The sequence below is a fragment of the Aquarana catesbeiana genome, linkage group LG03 (genome assembly GCF_042186555.1).
Source record: "Aquarana catesbeiana isolate 2022-GZ linkage group LG03, ASM4218655v1, whole genome shotgun sequence".
NCBI lineage: Eukaryota > Metazoa > Chordata > Amphibia > Anura > Ranidae > Aquarana > Aquarana catesbeiana.
In genome coordinates, this window is record NC_133326.1 from 523,240,921 (window position 1) to 523,255,433 (window position 14,513).

Here is a 14,513-nt window from a genome sequence, read left to right on the forward strand (position 1 = left end):
TATAAAAAAACAAAACAAAAAAACATAGATACAGATGATAATAATCAAAAATAAATACTGAGGTCAATGCATGTCTATGTGTAAAAGCCTTGCCAGAAATGGCAGCCGTCAATCAGACTTACCCCACAGTAAATGACAAAAAATTCTGGGACTGCACCGCTCTGCTGGGTTGCTGCCTGTTGTATGTCCCACCAACATGAGGAAAACAGCCCTATATATGGGGATATGTGAGATTGGTGGGGGCGAATAAATCCAACAGCTATCCCTGCTGATAAGACTGTTTACTGATGAGAAATTTGAATACACCTGACCTGTGTGTCTATTGTGATTGGACAGTTTACCCTGCCCTGAATCCAAGGGTGGCGGGGAGTGTCTCTGAGTTGTTTATCTGTGGTAACATGTGCTTGAATAAAGGAATTCGATGCTGTTGATCACCCTACACTGAGTTACGGCTGGTGACTGGGTGAGCTAAGGGGTCTTGGATAATGCCGGTTCTGGATAGAGGAAGCATTTATGGTGGACATAGACCTATTGAGGACAGGGGTTCATCACAACTGGTTGGCAGCAGTGGGATCGTGCTTCATGGCTGTGAACATGTCCAAACCTCAAACTGGATCCAAGATCAGGATAGCAGTCTTCAGTCACCCCAACAGAGATATGGATCTGGCATCAGAGTTTCCGTTGCTGCTGCGGATCGTCCTTTCAGCATACACCAGGTCTGTGTCTGTGGATGAATACCTGGAAGTCAGGCAGCAGATTCGGGTAGGACTCTGGATTAGAGCCCTCCAGGTTGCTGGTATGCAACCTGGCAAGTGCTTTCCAACCCCAGAGCAACAGGCCAGTGAACAACGGGAGTTATGGATGCAATTCCTGGGAGAGCGGCCCCAGAAGCAATGGGCAACTGAGTTGGACAGGTTGGTCCAGCAGGAGATAGAGCTGGACAATCGGTATTGGGCTCTGCAATGGCACGCAGAGGAGGAATATTTAGAGAAGACAACAGAATGCTCTCCGGAGGGATATGACTTTGGTGGCCCTGGATTGCTGTTGGAGAGCCTTTCAGATTGTTTTGTGTTTGGCGATGAAGGGGAACCTACCCTTGAAGATCTGCGTGAATACAGAGAGGCTATGCTTGGTCTTGCAGGGGTCTCAGAGCTTAAACCTGACCTGGACTATTTGCTAAGGAAGGAACAGTACCTGGAAAGGGCATACAGAAAACTACTAGGACACGTTCAGCAGCACGCCAGAGAATCGGCAGTGGAAACTCCGGACATTGCCATCTCCAAAGCTGAAGAGCTGACAACTGGACAGAGGGTCCAAGACCTCTGCCCCACACCTGCGGCAGGTTCCGGAGGCCCAGGGTAAGAAGGAGATGGTCACTTTCCAGCAGTAGATGGCACCCCAGAATGATGCCACCAACCCAGCAGGGGAGCTGGCATCAAGGCCAGACATCACTGAGCTCTGCCCAATACCAGTAACCTCTTCTTCATTCCACGGACAGAAGATGGTGAATCGCTATCCCCAGACACCAGTTATAGAGATTGGGGATTTGATAAGCTGTTCTGCTGAAGAAGAGCAACCTGGTGAGCCTCCAGCAGAAGAGCTATTAGGACCAAATTCACTGACCAGCACCAACAGCCGCATCTGTGGAGTTACCAGGGACTTCCACAGCTGAAGCTCTGGCCACCGGACAGAGGGTCCACGACCTTTACCCCACACCTGCAGCAGTGCCAGGGGCCCATGGTAAGAAGGTGACAGTCACTCCCCAACAGGTATCCGAAGTGAATGACGTGGAGTCCCCAGCAGAAGTGCTGGCAACAGGGCAGAGTGCTACCAACCTCTGCCCGGCATCGGCAATAACTACAGAGTTCCAGGGAGACGGGACAGTCGGCCCCTCTCCCCAGCGACAAGTGGATGTAGTGAAGCTTCTACTCACAGCTAAATCGCTGGCAACAGGGTAGAGTGCCGCTGGTCTCTGCCTAGCACCTACAGTCGCTTTGGCCTTCTTGAGAGAAGAGGTAGTTGGCCTTTCTCCCACAACACTGACAGGGACATGGGATTTTCTGCCAGCAGCATCTGCGGCATTACATCAAACTTCTCCAGCTGAAGCGCTGGCAACCGAACAGAGGGTCCAAGACCTCTGCCCCACACCTGCGGGAGTTCCGAAGGCCCAGGGGGAAAAGGAGATGGTCACTCCCCAACAAGGATTCATGCACGTGGGAGACAGTGGCAGTGAAATGTCATCTCAGCAGCCAGATGAGGGAATGGCTGAGGAAGCAGCCGGCTCACCTCCTCAATGGCAGCTACAAAGTTTGGGAGAGATGGAGTTCATCCTTCCACCCCAGCAGCAAATCCACAGTCTGGGAGTGGAGGAATCCGGCCTCCCGCCCCAGCGGTTAGCCAGAGTGGATGATGTGGGGTCCTCAGCAGAAGTGCTAACAGGGAAGAATGCTACTGCCCTCTACAAACAACTGCAGCTTGAGCTGATATCGGTGGATGGGACTGTGGTCTCCACTCACAGCAACCCAGCAGAAGGGCTGGCAACACGGCAGAGTGCTGCTGGCCTCTGCCCTCAACTAACAGAAGAGGGAGTTCCTGTGAAAGTGGAGGGGACTTCTGTCTCCACTGACACAACCCCAGAAAATGGTGCGGCACTGAGACAGGAGGATGTCAGCCATGATTTGCAAGCATCGGGGGATTTTCACCTACCAAAAGTGGATGGGACTTCAGTCTCCACTTGATGGAGTAAGCCCAGTCACCCTGTCTTCTCTCCAGTGGCTGAAAGGACTCCCGGGAGAAGGGCCAGTCCATGCCTCTCCCCAGCAGCGGGCATGTTCTCTGAGAGAGGCAGAGGTTGGCTGGGTGAGTAATGATATGTTTGGGACAATTTATTTGGGATACTGTGTGGATACCGGCATTGGAGGACTGGAACTACTGACTAACTTCGAAGTCAACCCGTCTGGGGTCTCCTCCTGTGTTAATCTCCTGCCAAAAGGGGAAATGTGTGACAGGAGTCACTTTGGGTGGGTGGTTTGTGGAACTAAGCTTACCTTGGAGAGCTCTGGAGACTCGGTGTCCAGCTCCCCTGGGCCCTTTTATGTGTAAATCACCCTGCGTCCATTAGGGGCACAAGGTGACTGAGAACCCCCCTTTGATCTGTGCTATTTAGACACACTGTACAACCACACTGGAATGTTGTATATATATGTATATATTGTGTGTTGTCTCATGCTGTTGTCGACTCTTTCCTGTGATCGTTTGGGGTGGGGTTGTATTATTCTATTGTGTCTGTCTGCCTTGGATATTATGGGATGTGTATGTAGATTAGCTGTGAGATTGGTGGGGGGCAAATTCCTCCAACAGCTCTTCCTGCTGATAAGACTGTTTACTGATGAGAAATTTGAATACAGCTGACCTGTGTGTCTATTGTGATTGGACAGTTTACCCCGCCCTGAATCCAAGGGTGGGGGCGAGTGTCTCTGAGTTGTATATCTGTGGTAACATGTGCTTGGATAAAGAGGTTTGATGTTGTTGTTCACCCTACACTGAGTTACGGCTGGTGACTGGGTGAGCTAAGGGGTCTTGAATAGTGCTGATTCTAGACAGAGGAAGCATTTACGGTGGACATAGACCTGTTGAGGACAGGGGTTCGTCACAGGGGGTAAATCTTGTGGAGGGCAAGTGGTTATGGGAAATCCCCACTTGAACAGGTTTCACTGAAACAAGTGTCCCCACTGAACATTTCCCCTCTTTACAGTTCCGGTGACACCAGTAACAATTGAGATTTCCAGTCGCTATGTTCACCAGGACAGATAGGTAAATGAACCCAGCCAATAAAAACCTGAGAGGGGTTCCTTAATCTATCAAAACCTTAGAAAACAAAATTTGGCTTTAGATACACTTTAATATGGACCGTTTTACTACAACTGAAAGGCACAATTAGACTTGCAGTGGAAGTGCTTACTGTGTAAGCGGACAGCAGGAAAGAGTGTAGGTAGGTTCGCTTACAGGTCAAAGAAAGCTTATGATAGGTGTCACCAGTGTGGTAATACCAGCAGTCCCATGAGCATCCAGTAGGCGGAGCAGTGACACAAAGTGTACAGAACTGCAGGCTCTTAAGTCCACCCACACACTCCTGTTTATGATCTGCACAGCAGGAATGTAGGTGGATCACAAGGACAACTACTCTACCATTCTCATCTTTTATCCAGTAAAATTGTTCCTATATACGTATTTCAGCTATATTTCTTATTTTTAGCAGACATTACCCAGTAATAGGGTTTCTGTTAAAAACGAGTAAACCATCTTTCTTGGAAATATCAATGACACGCTGTCTGTTGTAGGGATCTTTTTGGAAGACGCGAGTTAGAGATTCAGGGGGTGGCAGCTTTTTAAATCACACTTGCATCATGTTTGCTATCAATCCTCCACACTATTAAAAATAAAATAAAGTGGAATTTTTCCAGTGAGCGGTGATTAATAGAGGCTTTGAAGATTTATTTTCTAGATTGTTTTAGGGAGTACATCACGTATCATGTTTTCAGTCCTTGGAAAGCCAGATACAGCCTGCGCATTTCCTGATTTATAAAATCACACATGGTATTGTTTTATCATTACTTTTTTTTCTTTTTCTTTAATGATGACATTAGGCTTAAAGTGAACCTGCACTTTACCCATGTGGGACAAAGAAAAGGGTCCTTAAAGGGCTCATGCACATGGCCGCAAAATCTGGTGCAGGGTTTACTATGGCCCCATGCACACAACTGTGTAAATGTCAATAAACTTGTATGACATTCACATCTGTAAAATTAATATAGAAATATTTGTGTCCATGGTCTTGCATACGGACCATATTTTACACTGTACACATATAAACATTTTTGCTGCGCAAATATACTCTAGTGTGGTACAAGAACTGTCTGCCGCCTAGCAAGGAAGGATGCTAAGCCGACAATAGCCACCTGCATCCTAGCAACAAAGAACACTAGCCTGCAATAATTCCCTGTGTCCGTCCTAGCCACAAAGGGTGCTAAGCAACAATAGCTGCCTGCGTACTAGCCAAAAAAGAGCCTTAGTGGCAATAGCTACCTGTATCCTAGCAATGGAGGATACTAGGCGGCAATAGTGGCATGCATCCTAGCAACAAAGAATGCAAAGCAGCAAAGCCACCTACAGCCTAGCAATGAGAGACACTAGGTGCAAATAGCTGCCTCCATCTTAGCAACGAAGAATGCTAGGTTGCAATAGCCTCTTGCATCCTAGCAATGATGGAAACTAGGCAGCATAAGCCTCCTGTGTCCTAGCAACAAAGGATGCCAGGTGTATTTAGCCACCTGTGACATAGCCACCAATAGGCTGCATTAACCCTGTATGCTTGTATGTATACACTACACAAAAAGTGTTTGGACAACCTAAAATGCAGGATTTTACTGCCAGCAATATCCTTTGTTTTACATTGTAAACTCAGTATGCCCATGTGCATGAGCTCCTTAGCTTCCTGCATCCTAGCAACCAATAGGCTTGTGTTAGCCCTTCACACTTGTACGTATGTATACCTTACACACAATTGGCATGTGTAAGGTATTTGGACATCCTAAAATGCAGGATCCTACTGCCAGCAATATCCTTTGCTTTTACGTTGTAAATCTCAGTTTGCCCATGTGCATGAGCCTGCACTCATCTTTCCTTCACTGTGCTGTCTGCTAATTCTTTAATATTTACCTGTTTTTTGCCTTTGTTTGTTCTCTATGAGAATGATGATGTAGTCATGATAGAGAAACACATTCCGAGCATTTTATATAAAGGCCAGTACAACGAAAAGATTTTACATGTGAATGCCAAAGTAGGATCACAAAGTAGGATCACAAAAGTAAAAATAATCATATAAAAACACAAAACTTGTATCCACAAAATAAAGTCAAATGATGTGATAATGGATCAATAGAGTCCTTGTTTGCTTTTACAAATAATTTATATAGGGGAGTTACAGTTCAAAGTAAACTAATATGAAATGCTATAGATCTCTAATGCAAGTTTCTTTTACAGCTTTGGGTGTGGTCCTTTTCTTGTAGGAGCTGTCTTATTCATCTTTGTCATACAGTGCATTGTTGTATTGTGTTTTCGACTTGTTTTGTTATATATGGTTTTTAGAAGTAGCAACATGGAACTGGGAAGGGTATTTTGAAGTTGATACACTTGCTGTCAGGCTGGGAGATTGATGCAGGTTGTTTTCAGCCCAGAGCTCACACAATAGAACCTGGTCCCATCCTAGGGTCAAATGCATACTTTCTATACGCTAGTTCAGCCGTCTTGTGCCACTCTTCTCCCCTATTCCAGTCAACTTCCTAGCCTTGGTATCACACTGATGCGTTTATACATCATAGCCACTCAAGACATACCGAGGCTGGGAAAGGAAAGACTGAAAGAGTAAATTTTCCTACTTGGAATCAGTAAGCCTGGAATTGATGGCTAGAAGATCTCTTGGGACCAACTGATCTATGTTCAACTACTGTTCACATGGAACCCTTCTAAACTTGAAAATTATTGTTTGAATGTTTGCTACAACCACCAAGATCTGCACCCATAAACTGTCACTCTGTTCTAGATGTACAGACCCAGGACACTATTCCAGCAGGAATAATACAAAGAACTTAATGTGTTGGTGACTATGTGTCGTTGTGGTCTGCAGTTTTTATTGACTCTTCATAAATTTGGTCTTGAACCTACCCTTCTCAAACTAACTCCCTCTAACACAAGTTTCTCTTATAACCCTTATAATAACCCTCCTTGTAACCCCAACACTAACCCTTACTGTAACCCTAACCTGGAGCCAAGAACATAACTGTGCATCGCCGTAGTAAGCCCTTCTCAAACTAACTCTCTCTCACTAATGCCTACTATCGACTAAAAAATCTTGCAAGCTACCAATCCACTAACCTAATGATCCAATAAAACAACCCTCGTGTGAGGAGGTGTCTTGATTACTTTCAGCTGCTAGCACCAAACACACTCATGTAAACTGTGTTGAAAAAGATAAATAAAATAAACCTGTGCCGCACTGTGTATACCTTTGTGCAAATATTAATATCCAATGTGCCAATACATAAAGTGCAAATGCCAGATGTATATATATATATATATATATATATATATATATATATATATATATATATATATATATATATATATATATATATATATATATATAAATATATATATATATATATAAATATATATATATATATATATATATATATATATATATATATATATATATATATAGTGACTGTGAATACACTGTCTGTATTATATATAGTTCTCTCTATGGCAATCTATATGTTATCAAAAGTGCAAATGCTAAACCAGACAAGTGTCTCTGCACACATATATAAATGATTGAATATATTGCAAATATTGAAAAAATAATACACATCAAACGATCTTATACATTGTGCTGTGCACTCAACCGCAATACACAATCTACAATATAAGTGCTATTAGACGACACCTGTGCAGTGTTATATAAACCATAAATAAATAATTGGATATGATTAGTGCTAATATCATGGGTGTAAGTAAAGTCCATATAGGTATAATAATATCACAGAATCCGGAGTGATATGTGACTTTACTTCACAGTTGGAAATTTTCAGTGACTTTCAGTGATTCCACACATGTGCTCCCCCCTGTGTGTCTATGCTCACCTCAGAAATGTTGACCGCACACCTAAGTTTGATCAAAAATATGCAGTAGAACCAACACTGGGTTCAGGGTTAGTGGACTCTGTGGAACGCCACAGTGGAGGGATTGGCGTTCCGCAGAGTCCACTAACCGTGCGGCACAGGTTTATTTTATCTAACTGATGCCTACTATAACCCTGGTAATAACCCTCCTTGTAACCCTTACTGTAACCCCAACCTGGAGCCAAGAACATATGGTGTTGACTGTGCATCGCCCTGGTCCGCAGTCTTTACTGGCTCTTCAGAAATCCAGAAATCTGGTCTTGACCCTACCCTAAGCCCTTCCCAAACTAACTCTCTCTAACACTATCTCCTTTTTTAACCCTTATAATAACCCTTTTTGTAACTCTAACACTAACTTTTACTGTAACCCTAACCTGGAGCCAAGAACATAAGGTGTTGGTGACTGTGTATCGCCTTAGTCTGCAGTCTTTACTGGCTTTTCATAAATCTGGTCTTGACCTTACTGTAAGTCCTTCTCAAACCAACTCTCTCCAACACTGACTCTTCCTATAACCCTAACACTAACTCTTACTGTAACACTGACCCTCACACTAACCCTTACTGTAAATCTAACCCTTCCTGTAACCCTAAGCCTCCATGTAACCCTAATTTCTCCCTGGAAACCCTAACACCAACTGTAACCTTAAAACAAACCCTCTATCAAATCTTCCTGTAACCCTCACACTAATTAATTCTGTAACCTTAAGGCTGGGTTTAGTCTGTAGCATGGAGCTGCTCACAGCAGGGGTCCGGTGCGTCTCCATTCACCATTTCAGGTCCGATTTCAGCCTGAATTTTTGGATGAATTCGGACCTGAAATGGACCAAAAGACGCACAGGACTCCTGTGCAATTCACATCGGAGCTGCTCCGGCGATGTGTAAACCGGCTCCATAGAGAGCCGGTCAGATTCTCCTGCTATGCGAATTGGATGCCGGGAAATTCGCAATAGTGTGAACCCAGCCTAAAGCTTGCACTATAAAATATATTTTGTATCACCTGTATTTTTACAGGTAATACGAAATTTGGAATCAGCTGAACTTTGAGTCTGCTGGCCCATGGGCCCATGGGTGTTACATGTTCTTCCATACAGGCGTTTTCCCTGGCTCCTGCCACTAAACAGAGTGGTGGGAAAATGAAAGGTCAATATGTTCTGGGGAGAGGGATTAAAAAAAAAATAGTTTCTTCACCCTGAGTGCATAAGTCACTGGTTTGTTATAAGATTTAAAAACAGAAATACAACTCATGTTGCTGTAGGATGATTATGCCAAAGAAGCAGGAAAGGCAGTTCAGTAGAGGAGTTATTATCCACTAACGCTAACCCCAAGTCCATTCTTCTCAAATTGTTTTGGTATTTTGTGTATAACAGTTAAATAATGACATTTCCAATGAAATTGTGTAAAGAGATTATTCCATTTTTAGAACAGATCCTATGTCATCCACTCTTTTCTGCAGTTCTTTCTCTTGCTGCTCGGTAGCTGCTTTAGGAGCATTAGAACAAATTGTTTCTATATAATTAAACAGAAGGAGTTGCTTTCAGGATGAATGGAATTTCCACCGCAAAGAATACTAAAGAAATAACATTGGAAGGCTAATAAAAAGATTTGGTTGTGAAAAAAAATAATAAAACATAATCTGTCATCTTATTTTCATGTATTTAATGCTGAAGTCCAGAAGAAGTTAAAAATGAATGAATTAATTGTAATGGGAGCTGCTCCCCCCACACAGCAAGGGTAAATTGCTAATTTTGTAATGGAAGAACAGCAGTACTACTTACCATATTCCTCGCTCCCCTGGCAGCCAGCAATCTTCTTCTCTCTCCAATGCTCAGGTTTGTGGGAGGCCCTCACTTTCCTTACTTATAATGCAAGGATCCTGGGCTGGGGGCCTGCAATTGGATGAGCATCAAAAGATGTGGCTTTGGGGGACCAGGAGGAAGGCCATAGAAGTGAGGAATAGGATAAGTATTACTGCATATTTCTCTACCCCTAGACTAAACACGCATTTAACCCTTGCCAAGCTATCTTCTGGATTTTAGTCAAGATTTTAGCCTAATAAAATAGATGACATCTAAATATTGTTTCTGTCACACAGGTTAGACCAGCCTTTCTCAACCTTTTCAACACAGAGGAAACCTTTCCAGTCTCAGGGAACCCCTGCTAAACTTTACTATATCTACAACTCATGACACATTAGTGTGATGGTCAGTGGGAAGAATGCTCCTATTCTTGTGATCATGGGGAAGAATTACCCCTTAGGCCTCTTTCGCACCAGCGGACCGATCCGTTTTTCAGGCTGACCTGATCAGACAAAAACAAACCTAAAAAACCTAAAAACAGACGGATGGGGATCTGTTCCCCATCTGTCCGGTGGATTGGATCGGATGACAGTCGGATGAAAATGGACAGGCAGTCCACTACCATCCTACTGCTCCATAGAGAACAGCAGGTTGTGTCTGTATCTGCTCTGCATAGCAGACTGGACATGGACCTGTCATCTGCCTGCTCAACGGGGATCACTGGAGAGATCCCCCCCTGAGCAGATGGATCTGCTTGACAGATTCCGCTCCTTCTGAAAGGGGCCTTACAGATAACTAAAATGATGAATAGTGTCAGTGGGAACGTATGTGAGAGACAGAAATTGCTCATTTCTCATGGCACCCCTAGCAACCTCGGGAGGAACCCTGGTTGAGAAACCCTGAAATATACAGACTTATATCCATAGTAGGTGGGAATTACAGCATATTAAATCCAGTTAAACAACTTAGATGCTGGAAATATCAATGGACCCCTGCACCTGTAGCGTGGATGGAGACTTTGAATCTACAATTCATGATACATATTAGTGCGATGGTCAGTGGGAGGAATGCTCCTTACACTTGTGGTAATTGGGAAGAATTACCCCCTTATAGATAGCTAAAAAGATCAATAGTGTCAGTGGGAACATATCTGAGAGGCAGAAATTGCTCGTTCCTAAAGGAACCCATAGCAACCTCTGGAGGAACCCTTGGGTTCTATGGAACCCTGATTAAGAAACCCTGTGTTAGACTAAGGCCTCCCGTAGGTTAACAGGGCACAGTGGAGCACAGGTATTGTCCATTTAATATATAGTATGCATACTATATGGCAAAAAAGTATGTGAACACCCCTCCAAGTATTACGTTCAGGTGCTTCCAGTGAAGAGTACTGTTAATACTACAATATACGAAGACATTTTAGACAGGTGTACACTTCTAGCAATATACAATAGTTTGAGGAAGGCCCTTTCTGGTTCCAGCATGACGTTGCCTCTGTGTACAAAGCCAGGTCCATAATGACAAAAATCCAAAATCTTGTGGATAGCTTTCCCATAGGATTGAAGGCTATTATAGCTGCAAAGGCAGGGGAAAGGAGGAGAAACAAATCCATATCAATCCCCATTGTTTAGAAATGTTTGAAATGGGATGTCCAGCAAGTCAGGTGCCCACAAACATTCAGTGTGTATATACCTATGTGTGTGTGTGTGTATATATATATATATATATATATATATATACACACACACACACAGAACAGACTTCTTGCTTTCCTGCCATTTGTCCCAGAGTTAATACCACCCCAAGTGTTAATATAGTTAAGTGCCCAGCCACAGCAACTTTCAGACTCTCATAGCATTCAAATGATTGCCAACAGCGGCTGGATGGGACACTTGTGCTCTTCTCCCACACTTAAACACTGAAGTCCCATGCATTGGGGCTAAACAGTGAATGTGCATGGGGCCCAAGGGTTGAAGAGGCATTCACAGATCTTGTAGTTGGCACTTTAAAGCAAACAGCAAAATTTTTATTGTGTCTGACATTTCCACTGGGCTTAGCCTATCTTTAACAAGATATAAAGATGCGTTAAGCGTCATCAAAATATTGAGCACAATAAAACATTTGCCTAAATATATATACATATATATATATATATATATATATATATATATATATATATATATATACTGTACACTATATATGTATAATGACGCAAAGGTTCAAGTACTAATTGCAGAAATGTGGATAAAATATCAAATGCCAAACAATGGATCTTATTCATGAAAACTGGAGGCATTGCCCACTTCAACCAATCGGATTTCAGATTTTGTTTTCCTGTACGTGTTAGAAAATGCAAGCTCACATTTGATTGTCTGTTTTGGACAATAGCACTAGTATTTCTCTATTCCACTGTTTAATAATTAAATAACCCTTTAATAAGTACTTAAGTCTATTCATAAGGTCATTGCATGCATATTATTAATCTGTTAATAAAAATTAGATTTTAAAGGCTAAGTTAGAACAAATATTTCATTTATGGGTAAACACTGGTAAACTGACTCACCCACTGGCTTGCTGTTTCTCCCAGGGAACCCAGAGTTTAAGTAAGCCTCTCATTGTGAATGAGCAAGAATCCTGACTTTAGGTTAAAAGCGTGGTCCAACAGGTCCCTGAATGTAATGTTTTCATTTTTCTGAACAAAGCTAAAACCCCTAAACCTGGAGCGCTTAAGAAGACCCTGTCACCAAAAACCAAGAATTTTAAATTCTTGCAGCAATGTGCCCCTGTACTTGTTAGGGAAATTACACTACAGAAGGTTTTTATAGCACATCTCCCAGCCTCCTTGCATGTCATAGTCCACTTCTCTTCTTAGGCCCCTTTCACACATGCTGTCTGATCAGATCTGCCTGTCCGTTTTTCAGGCAGACCTGATCGGACACTCCATTCACCTCTATGGAGTTATGGATGTCAGTGGTGACATGTCCATTGACATCCGCCGATATGCGATTCGGTCAGTATCCAGACGTATAGTGGTCCTATTTACCATCTGTCTGGCGGATGGGATCGGATGAAAACATACAGGCAGTCCATTTTCTTCCGATCTTCACATAGAGGAGAGCTGGACTCTGAAAGGTCCGTCTCTGCACAGTGAGCGAAGAAGGTCCTGTCATCCGCCTGCTAGGCGGAGATCATCAGATCGATTCCTGCTGAGCATGCGGAGTCCATCAAAATGGACGTGCCCCTTGTGAAAGGGGCCTTATGGTGTCTAATTACTGTTTATGCTGGCCCAACTCTTTTGTCCCTCCCATCCCTACATAATCTCTTATGTGGGTGCTGGGGGGAGAAGTGAAGAATATTATAGAGTGTCACTTGAATAACATCTTAAAAGCAGACCACGGGTTGCTGGAAAGAAAGTTGCTTGATTCCCCTATCAACATAGTCAGTGTTGATTGGGTAATCCCTCCCACTGAGCTATTGTAGTTTCCCAGTGGGAGGCGCGGGGAGCTGTCTCCGCCGGGAGAACACAGTGATTATTGCTAGACGCTAAAGACGCTGGCAATAATCGCATGTAGGAATCTAACATGCTGGTTGTACCCAAGTCAATCAATGGATCGACTTGGGTACAATTCGCCTGCCCATAGATGGTTTGAATCTTGGCTGGTTTATCAGGGAGATCTGACCCATCTATGGCCGGCTTAAGTCTGCTGGGGCTTCTAACATCATATCCAAATGGCAATGCCCAGCAGATGTCTCAGGACTTATAGATGTCTACACAAGGGAGACTTTTACAGATAAATAACACAAAAAACATTTATTGCACATATAAACCTATGGGGGGATTTGCACCCTGGCACCAACCTTTCCAATTGCTTATTCGTTATGCTGCTCTAGCCTGTTGTTGAATATTGTGAGGAAGTGGTATGAGGGTCAGAGCAGAAATCACATTTTAATACTGGATTAAGTAATGACCTTCCGATGTTTTAGGGCTTATGGTTACTTAAAAAATATAGGTGGCATGCACAGCTCCCTGTTGAGTTTGCTACCTGTCCATAGTGCAATATTTCCTTTAAAAGGGGCTTCCTTTTTAATAAGGCAACTAGCATGTCGAGAAGAAGAGGTCGGCAATAATAGCCACTATATTTTCCCAATATGGATTCCCTTTAGGCTAAACAGTGGTTATTTTCCATATTGGACTCCACCAATCAGCTGTTTCAGGACTGTTTCCACTCATTATGTTAATCTGGCTTTCTTGTGCCACAAAAGGTTGAGCTGTTAAAGTGTATAGGCAAAACTTTTTTTATTTTTAGCCTTGAGTTTTCAAATTTTTTCTTTGGATGTCTCTGTCCTACTGGGGAAACTTCCCTTCGCTTCCTGACCTGGAAACACAACATGAAAAAAAAGGGAATCTCTCCAAAGTAAGGGGAATACCCATCTTAAACAACTCTCACTGGAACATTTGCCCCTATCTGTTGATTTCTTGCTTTGGTGACAATTCTAAAATTTAGTATTTCTATCTGACAATGGCTAGCAGAACAAAGGGGTGAATCTTTCTAGTGGGGACACAAACAGCAATAAGAGCTTGATAGACAGTTTAGCTAGTAGTAGTCACATTTAACTGGACTTGTTCTATAATGTAACATTTTGTTTCGTAGCTTCTCCAAGCCACATCTTCAGTTCCAATGAGTGTCCGGAAGATAATCAGCGTTTTTTTTATAATTGGAACTGAACAAGTGGGTTGGAAAGGCTAAGAAATGTCTTCAACATTACAGAACAAGTCCAGTTAAATGTGACTAATTACTACTAGCTATACCAAGACCTGGATAAATGAAAAGCATCACAGCCTTGCTAGCAGAGGGTCTAACCATCCCCTATTAGATCCAATATTTGTTTTTATTAGTATGCCTACATACACTTTAAGAGGAGGCTACTGCAGCCCTGAAACTTTTACACACCAGAAAATAGGTAGGGTAACCTCATAATT

General features: G+C 43.0%; 1 protein-coding gene across 2 annotated transcripts in view; it reads left to right on the forward strand.

Annotated features, from left to right (window-relative positions):
• ABTB3 (ankyrin repeat and BTB domain containing 3) overlaps nucleotides 1-14,513 on the forward strand; it is a 328,533-nt gene that overhangs the window by 164,450 nt on the left and 149,570 nt on the right. The gene's annotated exons all lie outside the window — the stretch shown is intronic.